The sequence below is a fragment of the Gopherus flavomarginatus genome, chromosome 12, assembly GCF_025201925.1.
Source record: "Gopherus flavomarginatus isolate rGopFla2 chromosome 12, rGopFla2.mat.asm, whole genome shotgun sequence".
NCBI lineage: Eukaryota > Metazoa > Chordata > Testudines > Testudinidae > Gopherus > Gopherus flavomarginatus.
In genome coordinates, this window is record NC_066628.1 from 22,108,992 (window position 1) to 22,121,710 (window position 12,719).

General features: G+C 42.6%; 1 pseudogene; it reads left to right on the top strand.

The window, feature by feature from the left end:
* The first annotated feature begins 761 nt into the window (after positions 1-761).
* Positions 762-5,942, top strand: LOC127032495 (olfactory receptor 14A16-like; annotated as a pseudogene).
* The last annotated feature ends 6,777 nt before the right edge of the window (positions 5,943-12,719 follow it).

Genomic DNA, 12,719 nt, shown 5'->3' on the forward strand with positions numbered 1-12,719 from the left:
AGTACTGTGTCCAGTTCTGGGCTACACAGTTCAAGAAAGATGTGGACAAATTGGAGAAAGTCCAGAGAAAAGCAACAAAAATGAATAAATGTTGAGAAAACATGACCTATGAGGGAAGATTGAAAAAAAATAGTTTGTTTAGTCTAGAGAAGAGAATACTGAGAGGGGACATGATAAACAGTTTTCAAGTACATAAAATGTTGTTACAAGGAGGAGGGAGAAAAATTGTTCATCTTAACTCTGAGGATAGGACAAGAAGCAATGGGTTTAATTTGCATCAAGGGAGGTTTAGGTTGGACCTTAGGAAAAACTTACTGACTGTCAGAGTGGTTAAGCACTGAAATAAATTGCCTAGAGAGGCTGTGGAACCTCCTTCACTGGAGATTTTTAAGAGCAGGTTAGACAAACACCTGTCAGGGATAGTCTAGATAATACTTGGTTCTGCCATGAGTGCAAGGGACTGGACTACATGACCTCTTGAGGTCTCTTCAAGTTCTATGATTCTATGAAAGTATGTTTTCTATTTCAATTAAATATGCTAGATTATTAATATACAGGGAAAATTTAATATCAGAATTATGAAAGCCATTAGAACTCTTTAAGATTTTAACTATCAAATTATGCAGACATCTAGAGATGATCAAATTTTAAAAAAAAATTCATCAGAAAAAATTAACTTTTCATTGAGGTTGTGAGAACCAAACAGTTTCATCCTAAAACTGTTGGAAACTCAAAAATTATTAGTCATAATAAAAAAAGTTTTCATTTTTATGGCTAGCAGAGTCTTTCCCTGAAAATGTATTCAATTTTCCTTTGAAATAAAGCAGAAATTGTGTGACTACTCCTAACTGGAAACTTAGCTTTGAGCCAGGGTGGGGAACATGAATATTTTCAAATAACACCACAATTTCCAACCTATTCCCTCAACTGCAATTTTTTTAATGTCTTTCAAAGCTTCAGGATGGTAAAACTAAGTAAGTAGTGAAGTTGGAAGCCCACACAATATGTTTCAAACATCCTAACCTCTCTAAACTGAAGCACAGGGAGCTGAAGCCCCCAGACAATGCTTGTCTATCTTAATCCTACCCAAGGAAATACAGGAGGTTGATGGAACTAAAACCCAGCTCTCCTCTTCTACCATCATAGCCTCTGTCCCACACTGCAGTCTGCTAAACAAAAATACTGTCCACATGTGCACAGAACATACACCTAGGAAGAAACAGTCCATCCCCAAAAGAGTTTACATTCAAAGGAGACAAGACAGACAAATGGAGGGAGGGGAAAGAGAGGCAGAAGTGACTGCCCCAAGGTCACAGTGAAGGTCAGTGGCAGAGCCAAGAGTAGAACCCAAGTCTCCTGACTGCCACTGACCCGCACAGTACAGACATAAAGTCACAGAGGGAAACAATACAACCTAGCAGTAACTGAACAATGCTACCAGCCCATCATCACCCAGAGATGGAAATGCAACTACGATTTGGTGCCATAAATCAATGTGTAAACAGGCAGCTGGCCATCTGTGTGGTGTTGAGATGGAATCATCACAGAGGAGCTGCCATATGGGACTCCGGATAAGTCTACACTGCATTTCCCAGGAAGTGAGAATCAGGCTGTGTGGGCATTTTAGTTTCATGGCCAAGTTATCAGCCTGGTGTCTGTAGCACTAGGGGCAAAACGTTGGCTAACATTGTTGGATTTGAGTTGTACTTTGTTCCATCCTCCATACTACATTTGATCAAACCACATATTGGGCCAGATCCTCAGACGGTGTATACTGATTGAGCTACATTGACTTTAAGGGAGTGATGCTAATTTACACTCCTGTGATAACACAGCAAAGTAGTGCTCTGTTTGTGAGCATTGAGGAACACTAGCTACTCCAGTCAATAGAAGTGATGAATGCTGTGCACCTTTGACATTCACATCATGAGAGATTATGGAGAGGGGAATCAGGGTCACTCCGTCTCTCACTATAATCCTGACCATTGCCCTTGTCTTTCCCTCTACCAGCAAGACACTATGAACTAAGAAAGAAAATGTCCAACCAAACCAACATAACTGAGTTCCTTCTCCTGGGTTTCTCTGACATTCGGGAGTTGCAGATTTTGCACTTTGTGATGTTTCTAGTGATTTATCTGGCAGCCATGATAGGGAATCTTCTCATCATCATGGTTGTAGCCCTAGACCACCACCTTCACAGCCCCATGTACTTCTTCCTGATGAATTTGTCCATCCTAGACCTCTGCACGATCTCTGTCACCGTCCCCAAATCCATGGCTAATTCCCTCATGAACACCAGGTCCATTTCCTATTGTGGATGTGTTGCCCAAGTCTTTTTCCTCGTCTTCTTTGCTGTATCTGACTTCGCCTTACTCACTGTCATGGCGTACGATCGATATGTTGCAATCTGCAAACCACTGCACTATGAGACTATAATGAACAGGAGAGCTTGTGTCCAAATGGCAGCCAGTGCCTGGATCAGTATAATTGTCTATTCTTCATTGCACACCAGGAACACATTTGCAATCTCCTTCTGTGGTGGTAATGAGGTGGATCAGTTCTTCTGTGAAATTCCCCAGCTACTCAAGCTCGCCTGCTCTGACGTATCTTGGTGAAGTTGAGGTACTCATCTTGAGCGCATGCTTAGGCTTAAGCTGTTTTGTTCTTATAATTCTGTCATACACTCAAATCTTCAAAACAGTGCTGAGAATCCCCACGGAGCAGGGTCGGCATAAAGCCCTATCCACTTGCCTGCCTCACCTCATTGTGGTCTCCTCGTTTGTTTCCACTGGCATCTTTGCATACTTGAAACCCACCTCCAGCTCTCCATCAGGTCTGGATCTCACGGTGGCTGTTCTTTATTCTGTGCTGCCACCAGTGATGAATCCGATCATCTACAGCATGAGGAACAAGGAAATCAAAGCTTCCCTGAGGAAACTCATTGGATGGTGGTTATTCAGCAAGAATAAAGAGTCTATATTTCTTTTATGAACATTGATTTTATCTGTGTTTCTTTACAAACACAATCCACTGATGACACTTTGTTTTGTCCCCATAAGAATATGCTGTGTGATTTTTTTCTTTTTTAATCCAAAATGCTGTATTTATAGTGGTAAATCCAGACTCGCTCCACTAAGTCAATGGAGTTTTCTAGTTTATACCAATGTAAGTAAGATGTCTATTAACACGTCTCCAGTCATAGGGAAGGAGGCAGGGGGTGGGGTGGTTAATGGATTACAGATTGTTGTAATAAGCCATAAATCCAGTGTCTCTATTCAGTCCATGATTTTTGGCATCTAGCAACGTTATGAATTTAAGATCCCAGGCCCATCCCTTGAAGGTGTTGTACAAGTTTCCTTTGGGAGTAGGACTGAGAGATCAGATATAGAATATTTTTGCAGATGTAGAATGATCACTTTATGAAAAGTATTCACCCACAGGCAATAGGGTGTTTTTGTCTTTTATTATTTTCCTATGTGAGTTCATTCAAGAGCGTAGTGATTGTTTGGTTTCACCCACATAATTGTTATTGGGGCATTTAGTGCACTGGATGAGGCATGTCCCATGTTGCAATAGGTATGTGTAGGACCCATGAATTTTGACAAATGTTTTGTGGGGGGTGCTGATCATCATAACAGTGGAGATATGTCTGCAGGTTTTATATCTGTTGTTCTGGCTGCATTGGTGTGTCCTGTTCTGTGGGGAGCTTGGTTCAGAGGATGAGCTTGAAGCAGTTGGAAGGTTGTCTGAGGGCCAGAAAAGGGAGTTCTGGAAAGATTTCTTTCAACATGTGGTCCCCATTGAGGATGGATTGTAATTGTTTGAGGATACCCTGTGTCGTCAACAGGCCAATTCACATTAAGTGGTCCCTTGAAATATATGTTTACTATTTACACTAAACAATCTGTTCCAGTTTGTATTTAGCTGTAACACTCTGAGTACATTTCCTAGACCTGAAGAAGAGCTCTGTGTAAGCTCAAAAACTTCTCTCTCTCACCAACAGAGTTTAAGGAATAAAAGATCTCACCTCATTCACCTTGTCTCTCTAATATCCTGGGATCAACATGGCGACAACACCACTGCATAAATTAGTGTTGTGTTATTCTTGATGTTGTTGAAAGGCTTATTTAAGAGGAAGGTTTTGCAATGTTTCCTAAAGAGAATCAGACTCTGGATAATGAGGCCAAATTTTGATCCCATTGAAGTAACTGGAATTTAGCCACTCACTTCAAAGGAATCATGATTTGGTCAGTGGCCAATGCACATAAGGATCCAAGTGTGGGTAAGGGTAGCCTGGAGAAAATGAATGCAACAGAGTTATAAGGGTGAGATTCCCATCTCAGCTAAACCAGAGCAGATGCAGAGTAGCTCCAGTGACACCGCCAGTTTAATACTGACAAGGTCTTGGACCAAAGACACGGGACTAAGTTCAGTAGTAACATAGACTCTGGTGCAAATTATTTGTCAGGGGTTATTTTGCTATAAAATTGGTGTGAATGGAAAAATGCCATCACATGCACCAATCTGGTATTCCGTATGCCATCCAGTGTAAATTTAGTCACATCCAAACTGAGAAAGGATCTAAGAAGTTGGCCTGTTATTAGTATTAGAATACTATCTTTTTGCATGGTTGTGTGCACTGCATATATGACAGGCAAAGGCAGAGTCTGAAATTAGATAGACAGAAAGAGAGAGGACCATTCTTTGTCCTAACACATAACCTAATTGTGTCATAATGATAGATTTATCTTTGATTGTGAATTGTTAGCTAGATAGATAGATAATGAATAGTTTATGCAAATTATTGAGACTCATTTCCTATTCAAGACTATGCCCAGATCATGATTTTATTATAAAAAATAATTATTAAACAATATTTACCAAAGAATTTCTCTCACAATATCTTACTCCACAGCTCAGCTACAAACAGTTCATCCTAAATACTTGGTGTTTGAACTTTAAGCTGTTTCAACTGGATACATTTTTAACATGCTCTGTTTCCCTTCCCTGAGTGGATCAGTTCACAGAAGCATACAAAATCAGGGTTGGAAGGGACCTCAGGAGGTCATCTAGTCCAATTAAATGTTCAAAACAGGACCAATCCCCAACTAAATCATCCCAGTCAGGGCTTTGTCAAGCCCTACCTTAAAAACCTCTAAGGAGGGAGATTCCACCACCTCCCTAGATAACCCATTCCAGTGCTTCCCCACCCTTCTAGTGAAAAAGTTTTCCCTAATATCCAACCTGAATCTCTCCCACTGCAACTTGAGATCATTACTCCTTGTTCTGTCATCTGGTTCCACTGAGAACAACGTAGATCCATTCTCTATGGAACCCCCTTTCAGGTAGTTGAAAATAGCTATCAAATCCCCCCTCATTCTTCTCTTCTGCAGCCTAAATAATCCCAGTTCCCTCAGCCTCTCCTCATAAGTCATGTGCTCCAGCCATCTGCCAATGTGATGTATACCATCATGTGCCAGCAGTGCCCATCTACCATGTACATTGGCCAAACCTAATAGCCTCTACGCAAAAGAATAAATGGACACAAATCTGACATCAGGAATCATAACATTCAAAAATCAGAAGGAAAACCCTTCAGCCTCTCTGGTCACTCACTAACAGACTTAAAGGTGGCAATTTTGCAAAAGAAAAGCTTCAAAAATGAACCCCAATGGGAAACTGTTGAACTTGAATTAATATTCAAACTAGATACCATCAAGTTAGGTTTAAATAGAGACTGGGAATGGCTGAGCCATTACACACATTGAATCTATTTCCCTATGTTAAGTATCCTCACACCTTCTTGTCAAATGCTCTCAAATGGGCTCTTGATTATCACTACAAACGTTTTTTTTTTCTCCTGCTGATAATAGCTTATCTTAATTAATTAGCCTTTTAAAGTGGGTAGGGCAACTGCCACCTTTTCATACTCTCTCTCTTTGTATATATATCTCCTCACTATATATTCCATTCTATACATCCGATGAAGTAGGCTGTAGCCCACGAAAGGTTATGCTCAAATAAGGTGACCAGACAGCAAATGTGAAAAATTGGGACGGGGGTTGGGGGATAATAGGATCCTATATAACAAAAATACCCCAAAATCTGGACTGTCTCTATAAAATCGGTCACCCTATGCTCAAATAAATTTCTTAGTCTCTAAGACCTGGGCTACACTAGCAAAGGATGGGGGTTAAACTAAGATACACAATTTCAGCTATGCTATTCACATAGCTGAATTAAGAGTAACTTAGTTCGACTTACCTGGCTGTTCCCACAGTGGTGAGTTGACTCCCGCAGCTCCCCCATCGACTCCGCTTACTCCTCCTGCCGAGGTGGAGTATGGGCATTGATTCAGGGATCAATTTATCACATCCAGATGAGATGCAATAAATTGATCCCTGATACATCAAACACTACCCACCAATCCAGCAGGTATTATAGACGTACTCTAAGGTGCCGCATGTACTCCTGTTCTTTTTGCAGATACAGACTAACAAAGCTGTTACTCTGAAACTAATCATTTGTGTTGCCCGCTGCTGGACTCTTTCCAAATTCTTCTTGTAGTGCGGCTCCCAAAACTGGACACAGTACTCCAGATGAGGCCTCACCAATGCGGAATAGATGGGAACGATCACCTCCCTTGATCTGCTGGCAATGCTCCTACTTATACAAGAAGAAGTGGGATTTGAACCTATGTCTCCATAGATAAACCAGACCATACCACCTAACTGTGGGAAAGACAGAGTCTTAGACCACTCAGCCATCCATTGTCCTATTCAGGTTCCTTAAAAAGGAAGGGACAAATTCTCAGCTGGTGTAAATTGTTATATCTCCATTGAAGTTAACAGACCTCTGAGAATTTACACAACCTGAGGATCTATTCAGAACACTCATGGGTGTGAATTTGAAATTCCTCTCCATTTAATATTTTGCACTAAGGCCCTGATCCAGCAAACCACTTCAGGACATGCTTAACTTCAAATACATGTGTAGTCCCATTGAAAACTGGAAGTTAATCTCATGCTTAAGTGTTTTGTTGGATTAGGAATAGGGCCAACTACTGTCACACTTGCCACCACCTTAATTTCTCCTCTTTCCCATTTAAATAAACTGCTACAATTGGTGCATGTAAATTTATCTCTGCTTCTGGGGTCTGGTTATTGACATAAAATAAAAGTTTATCTCAAAGCCAGTCTCTCCGGGCTGCCTTCTCTAGACTCACTGGGCCATTACACTCCTCCTGGGCTCCTAATTCCCTCTGCGGGTTCTGTTCCTGCCCTGCAGTACAGGTCACTCCAGCCAATCCTCCCCTCTGGCTGCTATGGAGAGCTTCTTCCCAAGTCCTCTCTGACCCTGGGTCCCTTCTGAGTCCCCTTCAAGAGACTCCCTGTGCCCTGAAATTCTTCTAGTCTTTACCCTTGGATCAGAGAATCAGGTCCAGCTCTTACTGCTCCTCAGGCCCATTCCAGACTCTGGGCTTCTCCAGAGAGACCTACGCTGGGTCTGTTCTACCCACTGGTCCCCCTTGCTCTGATAGATCAGGCTCCCTCCTGTGATACCTGGTCACCTGACCCAGCCACAGCCCCAAACTCAAACCTGTCACCTGGGATTGAATAACAGGGCAAAAATGAACAGAGAAAGACAAACACTGACAAGGGCTTGCTCTGAGAAAGGACACAGTGCCACTGTCCACATCATCAGTGCTATGGGGTATTATCAGGAGGGGCTCCCTGTCAGTAAATAACTACAGAGTCATTGGAGCAGGGAACTGGACCCTGGGTCTGCCACCTCCCAGGGACTGCACTAACCACCAGGCTAGAGATTCACTCTGTTGCTTCTTTTCTCTCTGTCCCAATGATATCTTTATCCAAGATAGCACAGGTCAAATTGAAGTCACCCATCTCAGAATATCCTACAGCCCTGTGGTTAGAGGACTTACCTGGGAGATGGCAGATCCCTCTTCATATCACCAAGTCCCTTTTCCTCATCAGGCAGAGGAAGGATTTGAACCAGTGGGAGTAGAGAATTTGACTTGCAACCCTGTCATATAAACTCCATCATATATTGACCCATCCCCATGTTAATCTAGCTGGGTTTTTTGCTCTAAGGGCTGTTCCTGGCCCTCCATCCTCTGATGGGGACAAACCTTCTCTGCATTTCCAGTCTAAATATACTCATGGCCAGTTTATAGTCATTTGTTCTTATGCCAACATTCTCCTTTAGCATCAAAAACTCTTCTCCATCCCTGGTGTATACCTCCCTGATCTATTTACAGACAGTGATTGTATCCCCTCTCAGCTGGTGTTTTTCTAGGCTACACAAGCCAAACTCGTCTTGTCTAAACTAAGGGCTAGCGGCATAATTTCCAGCTTACTTACTTGCACTAGCTTGATGAGCGCTAACGCGAGTACAAATAGCAGTGTATCTGTGGGGCCATGGGCATAGCTACAAACCCACCTGTGCCCTGCGGGAACGTGCTCAGCTGTGCCTCCCCTGCCACTGCCCATGTTATGGTGGCTACACTGCAGTTTATACTCACACTAGCTCTCATTGAGGTACTGCGAGTGTGTGTATGCAAGCTGGGAATCACACTCCTAGCTCATAATGCAGACAGTGCCTCATTCAGCTCTCCTGAAATAGCTCTCCATTGTCGCAATAGCAGGACCATCATTCCTAAGATTGTTCTATTTGTGTTGTGACTCATTCCATATTTACACTGATTTTTATTAAGCCACATCTTGGATGGATAGTCAGATGGTGGAAATGGAGCCATCCTTTGACTGTAAGGGCACTATATCGATTTACACTGGTGTGATGATAATGCACCTGACTTGTGGTGTGATGGTCTGAGGTGAGGAGGCAGAAGTGCTCTATCCTGTCTTTGCCCTTGCCCGTCCCTTCACAGGCAGCACACTGTGTCCTGAGAAGGAAAATGTCCAATCAAACTACTGTGACCGAGTTCCTTCTCCTGAGCTTCTCTGAGGCTTGAGAGCTGCAGATTTTACACTTTGTGGTGTTTCTAGGGATTTTCCTGGCAGCTCTGATGGGGAACCTCCTCATTATTGCAGCTGTAGCCCTGGACCACCATCTTCACACCCCCATGTACTTCTTCTTGATGAATTTGTCCACGATAGACCTTGGATTCATCTCCGTCACTGTCCCCAAGTCCATGGCCAATTCCCTGTTGAACACCAGATCCATTTCTTATTCTGAGTATGTTGTCCAGGTCTTTCTCTTCATTTTCATCACTGCGGTTGACCTTGTTTTTCTCACCATCATGGCATATGACCGCTACGTCGCCATCTGCAAACCACTACACTATGAGTCTCTGATGAACAGGAGAGATTGTATTGAAATGGCAGCCAGTGCTTGGATCAGTGGTATTTTCTGCTCTGCACTGCACACTGGGAACACATTTACATTAAACTTCTGTGGAGGCAACATGATGGATCAGTTCTTCTGTGAAATCCCACAGCTACTCAAGCTCACTTGCTCTGACTCATATCTCAATGAAGTTGGGGTTATTGCCTTTTTTGCATGTTTAACTATAAGATGCTTTGTTTTAATAATTGTGTCATATGTTCAGATCTTCACCACGGTGCTGAGAATCCCCTCAGAGCAGCGCTGGCATAAAGCCACCTCCACCTGCCTCCTTCACCTCATTGTGGTCTCCTTGTTTGTTTGCACTGGGATCTTTGCCTATGTGAAACCACTCTCCATCTGTTTATTAGGTCTGGATCTTGCGGTGGGTGTGCTCTATTCCATGGTGCCACCGATCATGAATCCAATCATCTACAGCATGAGGAACAAGAAAATTAAAGGTTCTGTGAGGAAACTGACTCAGTGAACATTATTAATCAAGAATAAAATTTCCAGATTTTTCCCATGACCATGACTTCATTCTGTCTGTCTTTACAGATAGAATAATTGTCTCCACAAGAATGTGACGTGCGATCTCTTTATGTAAAATGATGTATTCAGAGTGGTAATCATCCAAACTCAGTTAGCTAAAGTGAATAGAGTTACTTTAGGCTTACACCAGTGTAAATTAGATAAGATCTATCTATCTAGCTATGTATCTATCTATCTATCTGTCTGTCTGTCTATCTATCTATCTATCTATTGCAACAAACCAAAACAAAACTGTAGTTAACACAGAGTTAAGGTTGTCCCCCGGAGCTGGCAATAACTAGTGGTAATCATCTGCTTGCACACTAGCAGCATTGACTGTGTCCGCTGCTGCTGTATTGAATGGTAAAGGCAGATATTGGTGCACACACAGGAGGGAAATAGGGGCTGTCAGCCATACCTGCTCTGCCTCTTCCCCTATTTCCCCCCAGTCCCCTGTCATTCACTATCACATCCCCCTTCACACTGTCCTACCCTTCCCCTCGACTCCACCTAGCTCCCATTCCTCTCCAACTGACCCACCACCCCATTTATCCCCCACTTTAATCACCCCTCTCTTGCTGCCCCCAAAACCCTTCTTAGGGGAGCTTTTGACAACTAGCAAAATGCCTAGCCCACTGCCAGTAGCTGGAATCCTGATTATCTTGCTCATTGCTAAAAGCAGCTCAGGGGTTGAGCGACTGCAAGACGTGAGCATGAGCCTGCATCCTTCCTGGTAAGCTCTCTTTTGAAATTGCTGAAGTTTGCATCTTAGAAAAACAGGAAGTCTGGCTATAGTTTTGACTGCTATTATTTGGAAATACAGCTGCAAGGCTAACAGCTCAAAATTGCTTGTTAACGTGTTTTTTTTAAGTGACATGTTTTTTAACACCTGTTTCTTGCTTAATGGTTGGTTTTGATTGGTAAGCTATGTAACACTTGTAAAGATAAGAAGGGGACCAGATCTGGGTAAAGTGAACTCTGCTGTGAACCCATCTCGAGTTCCCCGGCAGCAGATGGAAGGCTGGCCACTCTAAATCTGTCACTGGACACTCAAGGACCACTCCAGACCTTGGGGTAACTACAGTTTGGGGTGCTCCAACATAACCTGTTGCTTGTGTGTGTACGTACTGGAGACTAAATAGAGTAAAAGCTTTAAGTGAAAGCACTCGTTTGCACCGTTTATGTCAACCACTTATCAGATGGGTGTGCTGTGTCCCCATTGATTTATTTCCTGACACTGCCTCATAAGGAGTAAAGTTACTGAGAGCTTTGGGTTCAGAAAGGCCCCGGGTAACACCCTCTCCCATTGTTCCCCCCCATCCTCTCTATGCAGCAAGAATGTGCATGTGTAACCTATTTTCATTCCAAAAATAGTTTCAGCACCTTCCAAATTTTCTGCTGTGCTCTGGAGACATTTTCAAAAATTAAAAATCCTTGGACAGAGGCAGATGCCACCTTCTTTTACTTTCAGACTTTGGCCCACTATTAGAGTCAAACTCAGTGCCTGAGTGGGGCTCAGGTTTGATGGCAAGATCATTCCTCCTTCAGAAGCTTAGGTCTGTGATTCAGAGGTAGCGTTCAACAGAGCACAACACTGTATGATTTCTAGAGCTGATATAGGGCAATTTGTTCAGCAGAGTGATGTAAGCTTTGTTATGATTGCATCATTTTCATTGTCAGTGACCTAGAATTAGTAAAATTGGACTACATTTATTTCAGAAGCATTTTGGCTGTAGAGCAGAGTAAGTGTTCTAGGTTGTAGCTGTTTTGGTTGACAAAACCAGACTATAATTACACTGCTCTACAGCCAAAATGCTTCTGAAATAAATGTAGTCCAACTTTACTAATTCTAGGTCACTGAGAATGAAAATGATGCTTAAAATTGCTGATTGGCTCTAGTTTTCAAGATATGCTATTGGGTCAGTATATACGACCCTTGACTTGGGAATGGCGGAGGATAAGTGAATCATAAAGGGAAGGGATCTCAGTTTAAACCAGAAATGACTAAAATATATCTTTGACTGGATCTATGAATAAATCTATGACTGGGTTTGGACAGTACTTGCTTTTTAGGCAAAACAATGAATGATGCAATCTGAAGCTGGTATTGCATCATACATGATATGAATTGCATCATGTTATTCCTAGAAGTCATGGATGATGCAATCATAATGAAGCTTACATCACTCTGCTGAACAAATTGCCCTATATCATCTCTAGAAATCATACAGTGTCGTGCTCTCTTATTTGTTAGTGTTTGATTTTGCAAAGGGACACATTTCTGTTTAGCCAAAGTGAGCAGAGATGCCTCATACTTGTGTGAACAGTGCAGATAACTTCTGCTATGTTTGCGATGAAGTGACTTTTGCATCACAAAAGCGCAATATAACCACTATGGTTAAGAAAGCCTATCACCTTTATTTTGGTTGCAAAATTGGAGATCAGGACAAGAGGTGGGCCCCACACATATGCTGCAACACTTGTGCAACAAATCTGCGCCAGTGGTTGAACAGGAAAAGGAAATCTATGCCTTTTGCTGTGCCAATGATTTGGAGAGAGCCAAAAGATCATACCAGCAATTGTTACTTCTGCATGGTGCCTCCAGTTGGGAAAGGTGTGTCAAAGAAGAAAAAGTGGCCTGTGCATTATCCAAACATTCCATCAGCTATACGCCCAGTACCCCACGGAGAAGGACTGCCGGTTCCTGATGCACCAGAATCATTCTCACTTGAGTCAGACGAGGAAGAGGATGAAACTTCTGGTCCTGGACCATCAATGTCACAGGACCCACATTTTCTCCTCTCCTCCTTCTCTGAACCACACCT